The sequence below is a fragment of the Euprymna scolopes genome, chromosome 33 (assembly GCF_053919585.1).
Source record: "Euprymna scolopes isolate OS-2025 chromosome 33, ASM5391958v1, whole genome shotgun sequence".
Taxonomy (NCBI): domain Eukaryota; kingdom Metazoa; phylum Mollusca; class Cephalopoda; order Sepiida; family Sepiolidae; genus Euprymna; species Euprymna scolopes.
In genome coordinates, this window is record NC_136514.1 from 90,850,733 (window position 1) to 90,866,103 (window position 15,371).

Genomic DNA, 15,371 nt, shown 5'->3' on the forward strand with positions numbered 1-15,371 from the left:
TTTTCCTCTTTTTTTTTGTTTTATTTTTATGATTGCTATTAAATACATGAATATTACTGACGTAAATCACAATTTTTTTTTCTTTTTAAATCCTAATCGCTTAAAACATTTGTTTTCCCTCGCTCACATACCCCTATTCTGAATTCGTAGCAGTGGGCTGACTCAGTGGATTTTTTTTTTCAAATTGATATAAATTATTGCACAACAAAAATAATCAAATTAAAACAAATCATTTCGTAAGTGTAGTCAAACACAACTTCATTACTTCATTTTATCTATCTATCTATCTATCTATCTATCTATCTATATATATATATATATATATATATATATATATATATATAACCCGGGCAATGCCGGGTACCCCTATTAGTCTTAAATAATAGAGAATCTGAATTAGATTGGTCCCACCCTTTCTTCTTCTCTGCACTCTCTCTCTCTCTTTCTCACAGACGTGATGTTGCTAGTCTCAGTCTTTTCTATAAATAACTATTATGGCATGTGTTCTTAAGTATTGTCCACTCTATTCTCTGCTTCCTTTGTTCCAGCTTTTTTGATTCATTGGTCTACTGGTCTTCATCACTTCATTGTTTTGATACCACATTTTAATACAGTTTCCTATTCCAGTAGCTTCTTCCCAAGGTTTGTAGAACTCTCTTCCTGCTGACTGTTTTCCTCTTACCTATATGATGCTCTTTTCAAGATTAAGGCCGACAGGCATATCTTTGTGATATTCATTATTCATTCTTGTTAGCTCCTTACATCAAGTGGTTTCATGCCTTGTATGGAGCGATTTCTATTAAAACAAGTGAAGCATGCATGGTCCCCCGTGAGTGCACAGTGAACGAGACATATAAAAATGACTAAGTTCAGCATTTGGTCCCCCCCCCTTACATTTAGCCTCAAAAGCCCCCTAGGCCTTAAAATATTTAAATTTGAGTTCAGCACCATACAAAACTGCTAAATAGATATACACGGAAAATGTTGGACAAATATGGTAAAATAGTCCCAAAAATGGAGTGTTTTTATTAGCCCTAAATGAGCCCCTGGGGCACACCCAAGAGTTGATCACAAAGTATAGACAAACAAAATTATAAAGAAATTAGTTAGTTACAACTTTTCAGAAAATTTTATAAAAATCCAAAGCATCAATTTATTTTAATAAGCACAAAAGTGTCAATTTTAGCCATTTTAAACCGAAAAGCACCCCTAGGGGGACAACCGGAATTTTCCCGGAAAATCCGTTCTGCTACTTTTTTACTCATGTTTAATGTTTGTGCAAAAATTTAAAAAATTCCAAGGCGTAGTTATTGAGAAAAGTGCCGACAGACGAACGGACAAGGGTGAAATTACCATGAAAAATAGATATTTTGAGGAGCATTTTGACACAAGCCTCATTCAAACTGTACCAATAAGGATGTACGCTTTTTACGCATAGGAAATGCATTTATCAGTAAGTTTAATTTGAATAAATGTTGCCAAGAAAATATTGCCCATCCCCGATTTTTTACTTTTCTTGTTGGATCTATGAGGATAAAAGGCAATTTGTTGAATAATAATGGAGATTTACAACCACTTCTTTCGTCTTGTGAATAATTACAACTAACTTGACTTACTTGGCATTGCCCGGTAGCATACTTGAAACTTATTTTGCTTTTCTTTTTTGAACCGTTTCAATTTTTTCCCAAATTTTATTATTCAAATTCCCAACAATAGGATTTAAGTCTGCGATTATCACAAGGTTAGCAACCTTTTTTTTTTAAATGGTTGTAGAGAAGAAAAACATCATGCCAGGATTAATTAGCTCGAATTGCATTTTACTGTTCTCTTTGGCCTTCAGGCCAAGATCACAGTGTAGTATCTGTTCTGATGCTACACTTCACTTTTTCTGTCTTCGGTCAGTGGAGGAGAAATCCTTCATAACTGAGACAATTTTAATTTTTGTTCTTATCCAGAGTGCCCCTTTTTGGGGAGCTGGATTTTCCTTACATTAAAAACCGACCTTGTGTCTAACTCTGCCCTCATGGGGAGGCAAGTAAATAGGAACATGAACCAACATTCAACAAAAGAAAATCGCTATTCATCTTTTTTTCTTTCTTTTTTTTTTTTATTGCATTTTCACCCCAAACAGTGCCACTTTGATGTAGAGGGCCACGATTTGGGACATAATTTTCAGGGGCACTGTGTAGGGAGTTGAGCAACAAGATGTCTGTTTACATTACACTTGAACTTCTGCGTGTCAGTACAGTCAGGGAAGCAAAAACCCGGAAGGGAACTCCAAATTCTAGCAGTCCTACAGAAGAAACTATTAGAGTAGAAGGCTTTCTTACATCTGGGGATCTCTACTGTATAAGGGTGGGATTTTGCTGCTTGTCTGGATCGTCAAGGAGTATTTACGTTGAGGGGGCAGGTATAAAGGCTTTTAGTTCATTGGAACACCTACCACTGAAATATTTGTAAAATAGGCAGAGGGATGCAACATTTCGTTGATGGGACAGTGGTTGAAGCCTAACTGACAGTGTGGGACCTATTAGGTTGGCAACTTTCTTTTGAATCTAAGAGTGAGAGACTAGCAGCAGATGCACTAGTCCAAATGTGACAACAATACTTCATACATGAGCGAATGTCAACCTTGTACAGGATACTCTTCGCCATAAGTAACTTTCTAGCATGGTAAAGAGAGCGCACCTTCTTTGTAGCAGCCTTAGCAGTGCTCTCAATGAGAATCGACTGATTTTACTTTATTACATAAAAAAATAAGATGATGAAAATAAAAAGTTGCACATTTTTGGAAAGAGAAATAATATATTTTCAGAAACTTCTTTTTTAATATCTCAAGTATCCTTTCTGTTTCTGAATTTTTGAAATGAGAATTGATTATACATATGATTAGGATTCTTTGGATTACTGCTCTCGACCTTTTTCTGTCTGTATCTTGTTGATCTCAGGAATCATTCTGTCAAATTTTGGAATCTGCATGTAATTTCAAACAGAACATTTTATTTGATCCACAGAAGTAGCATGCTCTCGTCATGTCAGCTGTGACTGGATAAAAGTCCTAAGTAATTTGCAATCGTATTTTGAGGATTGAACCATCATTTTCTAAAAGACAACTGAATTTTATCAAGTACTTTATCCACTATGCCATGGGTCATCACGGACAATTCTAGTATGAATGTTATCAGCCTTACCCGAGTTTTTTCTACATGTACAATCTTACTATCTGTTGGAGACGTTATTCCATGGGATTAATGGACTATCTCATGATGTCACCTGGTATCAAGTACCGGTGCCCAGAGTCTGAGATTGGTACGCGACAAAGCAGGTCATGTGCAAACGCCCACAGTTGAGGAATGGTATTCTCAACCTGTCTTTGCCTGTAATATATGTGAATACATGTTCGTTTCCTAAAAAGTCCTGTGTTCCTTCGTTCTTATTACTATTTAACCCCATAACACTATCACTATTGATTTCTACAGAGTGGAACGATAAATTTGTCGCCATAAAGAAAATAACACTATGGCTTTATTTTAAAACTTTTATTGAAAAAATACATTCAGGTAACTTGATTATGTAGTAGAGCTGACATCTATTCAATGTAGCTGCCATCAGCCTCAATCACTGTCTAGATATGGATTCAGAACTGGGAGGATACCTTTTGCACAAGCACCAGCGAAAACTCGGTAAATACTCAGCTGATGGCAGCGATTTAGAAGTCTTTGGTGTTGTGGGAGGTCATGTTGGTGATTTTCTCAACATATGACTAAACGAAGTAGTCCAGCAGGTTCAGGTCGGAGGAGTAGGGGAGATCCAGTGAGAGAAGGATACAAAATTGTAGCACTCCTTCTGAAGCCAAGCCTGGGTCTCTTTGGACTTGTGAGCTGGCACTGAGTCCTGCTGTCACACCGAGGGTCTGCCAGCAGCCACCTGATTGCACCAGGGTATCATTACACTTTTCACCACATCCACATATACTTTGTTGTTGACTTTCAAGCCGACATCAAAGATATGAGGTGGCATGATGTAGCTCTCACTTGAAACCACATCAAAGACCATAATCGTGGCCAGAAACTATTGCCCTCTAGCATTGAACCATCCAAATTTGAGGGAGCTGGCAATGGTCCTGTTGTCATAACTTAGATCAGTAGAGAGCATGAGTTGTACATTGCCAATCTCACTTGTTGAATATTATGCCACTTTCAGACATGATAGAAAGCTCCTATCACTTTGGGATTTGTACACAACTGATGGCCTGCAACAACAAAAAAAGAAAACTGGTTTTCAGGAAACGGAAATGGAATCATGTTGTCTATTCTAGGGTGAAATTTTTATCGTTTTACCCTGTATATATTATTACTATGTATAGTATTTTCTCATTTCTTTTTTTTTTTTGAGAGACGTTACAGTGAAGAAAAAAAAAGATGAGGCCAATCAAATTACAGATAAGTTTTATAACCTTATCAAGACCTTTTAAATAGGACAAAGATTTATCAGTCCTATAAATCAAAGTTATTTTTTCGATTTTCATCATCAACAGCTTTGATTCCGATGTACATTTCATTCACAGTAGCCATTTTCTTTTGTTGAACGTTGGTCCATGTTGTTAAAAACATTGAAATCTTATTCGCGTTACTTCTTTGCAGAAAATAATTTATCCAGATTGCATTTATTTTTTATTGTTGTCATTTTTTTTTAAACAAGGAGGTAACTCTGTATTTGTCTATTAAAGACTTACTTCCTTTTATTGGTCTCCCGACAAAGGAGGGGTTGGACCTAGTAATTCATTCTCGTTCGTCCGTTTATCCATTCATTTGTTCGTATGTTTCTCAATAACTATGCCTTGGATTTTTTTGAAATTTTGCATGTTGCAATATTTTTGGTCCATAATGGGGGTATGGTCCCTCACAGTGGAAAGATTCTATTTATAAACGATGTTGCTAGGAACTGACAAATCAAATTAATTCACGTTGTGCTACCAAACAATCAGAAACCAGAATTTCTCCATAAAAATTAAACCTTTTTCTTTAGCAACCGTGCATATGTTTTCTTCGTGTCAACACGGGAAGAATCTTTTGCTCTGTGGCTCCCAACTCAAGAACTGTCTACTGAGAACCAGTCACTTCCAGGACTTGTATAGAACAACAATTGGAAACTGTTCTGAAACTAAACATGGCTTACAATTCAAGAATGCGCAAACATTAGTCATGGTGAAAGTGAATTTTTACCAGAATCGATTTTCCGGGATAACTCTAGTTGCCTCCCTAGGGACCATTATAGGGGTAAAATTACCTCAAACTCGTCTGCCCATTCATTTGTTTTCACTTTTCTCAATAACCACTCATTGAATTTTTTTGAAATTTTGCACAAACATTAGTCATAGTGAAAGTAAATCTTTATTTAGAACCCTGAGTGAGTGGCCTCCAGGCCTTGATAAGTGGTGACTACTTTATAAAAAAAAAAAAAAGAATCTTTTCAAATCCTATTTTTCACGTCGATCACAGACATAACTTGATTCACTGCAGTCAACGCTCCCAACAACCCTTCAATTGTCAATATCCAGCTCCCCTACTCCCCGGGAAGTTGGTCCCTATTTCCCCTTCACTCCTCACATTAAAAATCGGCCTTGTGCCTAATTTGCTCGGTGAGGGAGCAAATAAATACATAATATATTTTACCAAAATCAAATGACACCTAACTTCAGAATCGAAGAAAATGAAATTAAAAATATCGTTCGTAGATATTTGACGCCTGTTGACAGCAACTCTAAAATTAAATTTATTATTTTACTACAAGGAGTTTAGAAGACAAAACCTCGTGGTTAGAAACAACTCATCACCGGCTATAAAAGCGTTGGAACAAACCAATATAGTGTATAGATTCAAATGCTCTCTGGGAGAATGTAACTCCGAAAATAATAGAATAAGAATAATACATACATTGAGCATACAACGACAACGTTGTCCCGGCGAATCACCATGCATTTAAACAATACTAGCGCTATACATCAACAGTTAATAAAAGAACACAACTGCCCCCCCCCCTCCAATCTTAGAAAAATCCTCGTCGACAACACAAAAATTATACAACGTGAAAATAATCTTAAAAAAATTAAAAAATTCTTGAAACGTCTTAGATTAGAACTCATCACTCTACTGTAAATAATATTGCATTCGAGAAAGCAGCAAAGTGTTAAAATGTCTTGCGTATATTTTAATCGATTTCTCATCGATTTTATATATTTTAATTTACCATCACTTAACGCGGTTTAATGTATATTTTACTTTTCACTTTTTAATTTTCATTTTCGCTCCTTCTCATTTTTACTTCCTCAACGCCTGAAGATGATTCGTGGACGAATCGAAAGCGTTTATTACAATAACAATTATGGAACCTTAATTAATATTTTCGATTTTGATATAAAAAAGATTATACGGAAATCGAAAAAAAAAAAAAAAATCAATCATTAAGCAAAGTAACCCCGTTGCATTTAATAATGTTTGCTTGAATGAAAAGATGCTGCCTAAATATAGCAATATATATATATATATATATATATATATATATATATATATATATATATATATATGTATGTATAAGAGCAAATAGTTTAAAAAAAAAACATGTTAAAAAACACTTTGAAAAAGAGTCAAAAACATAATTTGAAAAGGAAACACTAAAAAAGTGGATAGTCCTTAATCCGCGGTGTTTTGAAGAAATACTTTCCTTCTCATCAGACGGTAGGATTTAGCAAAATGCGGGATCGGATTTTGCTTGATTTATATATATAAAATGCGGAATCGGATTTTGATTGATTTATATATGTTTTTGGGAAAATATGCTTATTTCAATTTCACCTTTTATTCATACCAATCCTCTAATTTATGAAGCTCGATGTAACTACAGAGCATATACGAATGTATGATGAAAGTCTATAATCCAAATTAAAAAAAAAAACGGTAAGATGGTCAACATCTTGAAATTTGGAATATAAACTTTTGTCATTTATTTATATATAAAGAATAAGTTAAGGAGTTAAAACGCGAAGTTACATAAGAACTTTATTGCATTATCAAGTCAATGAGGGTTACAGAAAAAGGAAAAAATAAGAAACCCCTTTAGTCTCTCACTCCTAGACAAGGTTCAAAAGAGAGTCGCCAACCTAATATATCCTGAACTCTCATCCAAGCTTCAGCCTCTGTCCCATCGACGCAATGTAGCATCCCTCCTACCTGTTCTACAAGTACTTTAATGGTGTATGTTCCGACAAGTTGCAAGCACTTGTACCCCCTCTACGTAAATACCCAGGACAAACCCGACAGGCAGTACAATCCCACCCCTTCACAGTAGAGATCCCTAGGTGTAAGAGAGCCTTTTACTCCAGTAGTTTCTTCCCCAGAACCGCTAGACTTTGGAACTCCCTGCCAGGTTCCTGCTTCCCCAGCTGTACTGACATGCAGAAGTTCAAGTGTAACGTGAACCGACATCTTGCTGCCCAACTCCCCACCTAGTACCCCTGTAGCCTGTGTCCCTGATAGTAGCCTCCTACATCAAAATGGCAATGTGCCTTGTTTGGGGTGAAAATGTAATAAAAAATTTTTTTTAAAAAGGCCATGGAATTTAAAATTGGAAGAAGGAAAGAAAGCCGGCATTATACACATGTGAAGGTAAAAAGACAACGCCGACTGTAAAAACATTTGAGATTAGAATTGTAAAAAATTATTTTATGGGGAGGCGATAATGATGAGAATAAAAGAGAGAAGGGACAGAAAATTTACAGTGTTTACCGATGTATTATGAAAATTGCAAATGGAGGGCACTCTCTGGTGAACACGATAAGTTTGGGAAAATGGGTTAAAACTAAAAAACTATAACAAATACTGTTAGAAACTCGCTCAATATATGTTACTGTAATATAAGCTGACATATATTCAGTGGGTTTTTAACAGTATTTTGTGTATTTTTTTAGTTTTAACTCATTTTCCCAAACTTACCGTGTTCGCCAGAGAGTGCCTCGCCATTTGCAATTTTCAAATACATCGGTAAACATTGCATGTTTTCGAGCTGAATAAACATGTTACATTAAATAAAAACACAAAAAAATTATCCAGTTAGGTAGAAAAGTAACTTATCTTGCCTTTGATAACATTTATTTGTTAGATATTTGTTTTTTGACAGCTTTTTTGAATCTATGTGTTTAGTAATACACGCCTAAGATTTTTTTAATTTATAAAAATATTTAAAAAATTTAAAAAACCCTTACAAATTATTTGAAAACTTGAAAATTTTATTTTAAATTTCAAATAAAAAAAAAATGCAATAAAGCTCTAATAAAAATGAAGATATATATATATATGCATGCGACATTTTTGTCTATTAAGCATATTTCATTAAATAAAATAGACGTTTTCTTTGTCTATTAATTCTATTTTCGATCCTTTCCAACTTCTGAACAACAGTCATCACTTCTGGCGGGAACTGGCTGATGTAATCACCATATTTATCATATGTCCGAGTGCTTTCCAATCCTCCAGGATTCATGGTCAGAGATAGATAAATCTAACTGGTTTTGAACGATATATATATATATATATATATATATATATATATATATATATATATATATATATATATATATATACGTTTTATTTTTTATTATCGTATCTTTCTGTTAAGTTAAATTATTGTTTCAGCTACCCGGCCGTTTTTTTGGCCGTCTGTAGCTTCCTCAGACTTTTACAGAAAGTTTACAGGTTTCTGTAAAAGTCTGAGGAAGCTACAGACGGCAAAAAAAAAAAAAAAAACGGCCGGATAGCTGAAACAATAATGTAACTTAACAGAAAGATACGGTAATAAAAAATAAAACGCATATTTGCTCTACAACAGCATTGAGCACTTTCTTCAGTTTTTATTAATTACCATTTCCACAATATATGCATATATATATATATATATATATATATATATATATATATATATATGCATATATATATATATATATATATATATATATATATATATATGCATATATATATATATATATATATATATATATATATATATATATATATATATACACACGCACACACACACGTGTATACACACACACACACACACACACACACACACACACACACATATATATATATATTGTTCAAAACCAATTAGATTTATCTATCTCTGACGATGAATCCTAGAGGATTGGAAAGCACTCGGACATATGATAAATATGGTGATTACATTATATATATATATATATATATATATATATATATATATATATATATATATATATATATATATATATATTACACACACACACACACACACACACACACTCACGTACGTTATAAAAATAAAATCTATAAATTGTTCAAATCCAGTTAGAATTATTTATCTCTGACGATGAATCCAGAAGGATTGGAAAGTGCGACAAATATGGCGATTACATCAGCCAGTTCTTGCCAGAAGTGAAGACCGTTATTCGGAAGTTGGAAATGATCAATAATACAATTAACAGACAAAAAACGTCTGTTTTATTTAATGAAACACACACACACACACACACACACACACACACACACACACACACACACAGATAGGATAGGATAGGATATATAATGTATGTATATATCGAAATAGATACATACATACACACACACACACACACAGATAGGATAGATAATGTATGTATATATGGAAATAGATACATACACACACACACAGATAGGATAGGATAGATAATGTATGTATACACACATGTAATATATAATGTAAGTACATATATACAATGAATGATGTGTGATAAGAACGTTATTGTAATTTTGTTAGAATTTACCTGTACTTTTGTTTCTCGTCTTTTTTATCGCCAGTCAAGAAAGAACGATTTTCACGTTTTTTCTTTATTTTTTTTCCACTAGTTTGTTGCGTTGGTCAAGTTAATATTGTCCCACCTGGAAGGACTCTTATTTTTTTTCTTTTTTTTTTTTTTTTTTTCGTTCTGCCTTCTTTTGGTGTCCGTAATCGGATTCCCCACGCAACAACGATGCGAACGAGTGAAAGACTCGTTTGCTCTCTTCTCTTTTTATTCATATATTTTTTATTTCCTTAGTGTTGAGTGCAAAAATGAAAAATAAAAATAAAACAAACATAAAACATTGAAAAAAAAAAACCCAACAAAATCATTACTGAATTTTTTTTTAGATGAGAATTGGTTATTTATTTATTTATTTATTTTTTATTTTTTTATTTTTTTTACTACTGTTCTCATCTGGATTGTTATTTTCATAACGTTTCGGTAGATGTAACCTCCGACCTTCTTCAGGTGTATATTGTTGAAATTGGAAATCTACCCGGAATTTCAAAATTATTCAGTTCATGGGGGTAGCATGGTCTCGTTCCGTCAGCCATAACTGGAATAAAATTTCTAAGTAAATCGCAATTGTATTTTCGGTTTTGGTAAAGAATTTAACACGATATGAGAACCGGTAATCATAAATAATACATATAGTAATAAGTAAGTAGATAGATAGATAGATAGATAGATATGAGGTGCCTCCAATAAGTTTTCAGACTTTTTTATGTATAGGCACTTAAAATTGTCGTAGACTCTTGAAAATTTAGTATGTTATTGCTATACTACTTATGAGATGACTGACCAATTTTTATGATTTCACGTTCAAATGAACAGCTACAGCAGGAATTGGAATACATCCTAGTAAAGCTTGATTGTCACAGCTGGTGAATTTCCAAAATGTAATCTGGACGTGAGGACACTTTAAGAAGAACGATATACAATGAAATTCTGTTTTAAACTTGGAAAAAATGTCACAGAAACATATGGAATGCTTCAAACTGCTTTTAGACCATCTTGCATGAATCGAGCATCAGTTTTTGAGTGGCATAAGAGAATCAAGGAAGGCAGGGAGTCTGTGAGGGATGATGAGAAGTGTGGGATGAATAAGGAAGTCAGAACACTAGAGTTGATTGGCCAAATAAAGAATTTCATAGATAAGGACCGTTGTGTGTTTATAGAGACAATAAGTGCACAATTTGATGTCAGTGTGGGAACTGTGCACACAATTATTTGTGAGGAACTGAAGATGTGGAAAATTTGAGCAAAGTTTATCCCAAGGGTGTTCCATCCTTATCACAGACTATTTGACCAAGATGAGCATTAAGACAGTTTCTCACCCTCCCTATAGTCAAGACCTTGCTCCCTGTGACGTTTGCTTATTCCCTAAGCGCAAGGAAAACATTAGAGGCTGTCGTTATGAGACAATTGAGGACTTCCATCAGTCCTTCCAGAAGTTGTTGGAACAGTACAACAAGTGCATTGCAGCCGGAGGAGATTACTTCAAAGGGGGCTAAAGTTTCATGTGTTTACAATCAATAAAAGTGCCCAAGCGAAAAAATTCTGGAAACTTATTAAAGGCAGCTCGTATGTGCATATGGATTTCTGCTATAACTCCTGTAGAGAATCAGTCATCAGGTCAAAAGATGAAAGATTTAGCCTGATGATGCTATGAAGAAATTGCAGCAGAAACATGTATGCACATGTGTAGCCAATCATGTTTGTATAAATAAATATATTATAATTACGCTCTGCTTGTCATTAAGCACTTTTAATGAACACTGGAGTTTCAGTGGATGTACATCTAGGAAACTACAACGATACAATCAATCAATCAATCAATCAATATATATATATATATATATATATATATATATATATATATATATATTAAGTAAAAAATGAAGAATAAAAGTTACATATAACTTTATTATAACATAGGGAAAAGAGAAAGAAAAAAAGAAAGCTCTTTAGGCCATGGCATTTTGAAGCTAAATGCTTTTCATCAGAAGAGGAGAAAATCCAGAATCATACAAAATCTATCTATTTGCTATTATATAAAAGCAACTTTGTCTGTGTGTGTGTGTGTGTTCATTTCCTATCGACTCCAAAACGGCTGAGCTGATTTTTATGAAATTTCACACAAATGTACTTAATGTATCTGGTAGCGTTGAACTTGATTCTCTTTTCTTTCTCCATCATAATTCTTGGTAGTTTACGGGTTGAATATCAGACTGCAGAGGTAAAGGTAACTTTATGACTGGATTCAAATCCTTCGATTGGCAGTAATTATCATTTTCTATGCTGCTGAATGCTTAAATGCTGAATCATAAAACACTCGTGTATGTAGATTAAAAAAATGTTTATTAAAATATTGTATGTGTGTGTGTATATATATATATATATATATATATATATATATATATATATATATATATATATATATATATATAGAGAGAGAGAGAGAGAGAGAGAGAGAGAGAGAGAAATAAAAAGGAACAAACCGTATTATGTGTTCATCAACGTTTCGTTTTTATTTCGAGACTTCCTCTGGATGAAATAAAGACGAAACGTTGATGAACACATAATATGGTTTGTTCCTTTTTATTTCTCAATTTTGTCGGAATACTATTTCCATTATTTTCATCATATATATATATATATATATATATATATATATATATATATATATATGAAAATAAAGGAAATAATATTCCAACGAGATAGAGAGGGAAAAGGAACAAACCAAGTTATATGTTCATCAACGTTTCGTCTTTATTTCAAGCCTTCCTCAGGATGATTAAATTGAAGAAAATATAACTTGGTTTGTTTCTTTTTTTATCTCTCCATATATATATATATATATATATATATATATATATATATATATATATATATATATACTAGCAAAGATACCAGCACTTCGCGCAGGACTTTGCTGTACACTCAAGTACCCGCTTTGTGAACATCTTTGTAGTAAGTGGATGTTGTAAGAGCAACTATTACTTAAAGTGTTTAAAAATTTTTTATTACCCCTTGAAGTGACTGAAATTCAACTGTGAACTTTAAAATAAATAGATTATATTAAAGTCGACACTTATATTGTTGCACATAAAAATTGAAACAATTACAAAGAATCACTATGATTAACATTTGTTTAGTATCACAAACAACTTTTTTATCGAAAGATATAACAACATATCCCAACTTGGTGTACACCATCCCTAGGTGGGGGGAGTTTATGAAGAGCTGTACCAAATATGACCTTAATCTTTGACATTGGAAAATAGTGTGAAGGACCATCATCATGTCAAGTTTGGTCATGATCGGTTCAGTGGTGTCGGCTGTAGGAGAGTTGTACACACAGACACACGAGCGATACTACTTATATATATGTCATCCACATACAGTACAGTTTCGCTCGTTAGTGCAGCTAGATAGGCAACAACCTCAAGCCAGGATCGAAACCTGACCGTCCAAAAGACAGTCAAGGCTTCTCACCACTAAGTTATTCAGCTGCTGCTGTGCAGGTAGTGAATTAACGATGTTTTGACAGCATCCAAATGCCTAAGCTTGATTTGTTTACACAAAGAGCATCACTTAATACGTTAATGACAGTTTGTATATCACTTCCCAATATGCTCAACCCAAGATAGGGAGCATTATAGTCATCCACATACAGTACAGAATACAGTTTCGCTGTATCACAGCTCATCAGTGTGGCTAGACAGGCAACTACCTCAAGCTAGGATCGAAACTTGACCGCCCAAACAACAGTATATATATATATATATGTGTGTGTATGTGTGTACATATGTCATCCATATACTGTACTGTTGTATCACAACTCATCAGTGCGGCTAGACATACACCTCAGTCATGGATGGAACCTATAGCCATCATGTTGACAATCGTCAGCTCTAACCATCAGACTATGAACCAGTGCCTGTAAATATTTCTCCTTAAGTGTCTAATGAATTAACAATGTGCCTGTCGCACAGTGCTCAAACCATCAGTTTGTTTACAAACAAATTGATAGTGGATTTAACTTAATTGCTTAAATACATGTTGGGGGAAAATATATTTACGAAGTGCTCAACTCAAAGAGGGGGAGCTTAATATATATATAATGAGAATTATGGAAATAATATGGCAATAGAAATAATCAAACTTATCATTAACTTATTTTCAATTTAATATTTTCTATGAGCAAAATTTCAGATTTCTATATGGGTAACTCTGTTAGTGGAATACCAGCCGTTTTGTCATTAGAATTCCTAATATCTGTCCGATTCAAATTCAGATTATTCCCAAACACTTGATACTTTAGACATATTGACAACATTTTAATTTGATTTACTGACAGCACACAAATAGAAAAAATCTTCAAAACAAATTTAACACAGTTGAATGCTTCGTAATTTACATATGAAATCGAGAAAATCAACTCCATACGATCTTCTAAAAGGACGCATGAGTTTTTGTATGTTCAACAAAGGCTTTTTTCGCCGGACTTTTCGGAGGGGGGGGTTACTATGTCTTAGAATTGTTTATATACCCCCTATATATCTAGGATTTGCAAACGCGCGTCGTGTCTGGATTTATTTATATCGACTTGCTATCAATTCTTGCTATTTCAGCCTCTCTCGTGCTGATTCGGCTTTTTCGTATAAAAGCGAAACTGATGTGAAACGTAGGCGTGGTTCTTGGCCTATGGGCTGGGAGCGTCCAGAAAGCAGTGGATGTTTGGTTAATGTCAGTGAAAACCGTCATATCAGACAACTGCTTTCGTTAGGATGCTCCCATAATAAATGGGGGAGCTGGTTTTATCCAACACGTTGGGGAAACAAAATCAGACAAAGTTGGGTAAAAAGCAAACTCAAAAAACTACCCCGCAGTTAAAATTAAGTGCGGGATTTAATTTCCTTTGACCTAATTAAATCCGCCTCGCACCTGCCATTTATAGACGTTATTTATAAACGTTAAATTGAAATTAGTTTCAGTTACCTTCCTTTCGGGCGCGAGCGGTAACTTATTAAGTTTTTCGCCTCAATGTTCCGGGTTCGATCTTACCTACCTACCAAAACTTATTTTTATTTTGTTTTTAGTTTACTTTTTCTTCTTTTTACATCATGTTTGCTGTTTTTTTTTTCAAGTTTTTAAAAGAAGTTTAACATAGGGTTTGGATCTACCTCCCCCCCCCACCACCACCACCACACACACACCTACAAAAAGCTTTTTTCGCTGTTTTTTTTTTTTGCTGTTCTTTTTGTCCGTTTTCTTAATATTTGTTTTTGAGCCTACCTTCCTACCAAAACTTTTTTTTTTCTTTTTTGATCTTCCCACTCCCAACACACACACACACCTACAAACACCCGGGCAACGCCAGGTACCCCTGCTAGTTTATAATAAAACCTAACATTAATCTAACCTTCAAAAGCATCGCTAAACTACACACAAAAAATAACTATGGACATGTTTACTTGCAACATTACAATCAATTAAAAACGGCCATGAATTC

At 34.0% G+C, this 15,371-nt stretch overlaps 2 protein-coding genes across 2 annotated transcripts in view; one reads left to right on the forward strand and one right to left on the reverse strand.

The window, feature by feature from the left end:
* LOC145258354 (uncharacterized) overlaps positions 1-10,109 on the reverse strand; it is a 33,178-nt gene extending 23,069 nt beyond the window's left edge. The window contains exon 1 of the mRNA XM_080116588.1: positions 9,836-10,109. The gene's annotated coding sequence lies outside the window, so the exon portion shown is untranslated. The remainder of the gene's footprint in view (positions 1-9,835) is intronic.
* Positions 1-15,371, forward strand: part of LOC145258353 (pre-mRNA-splicing factor ATP-dependent RNA helicase PRP16-like) — a 290,934-nt gene that overhangs the window by 226,536 nt on the left and 49,027 nt on the right. The gene's annotated exons all lie outside the window — the stretch shown is intronic.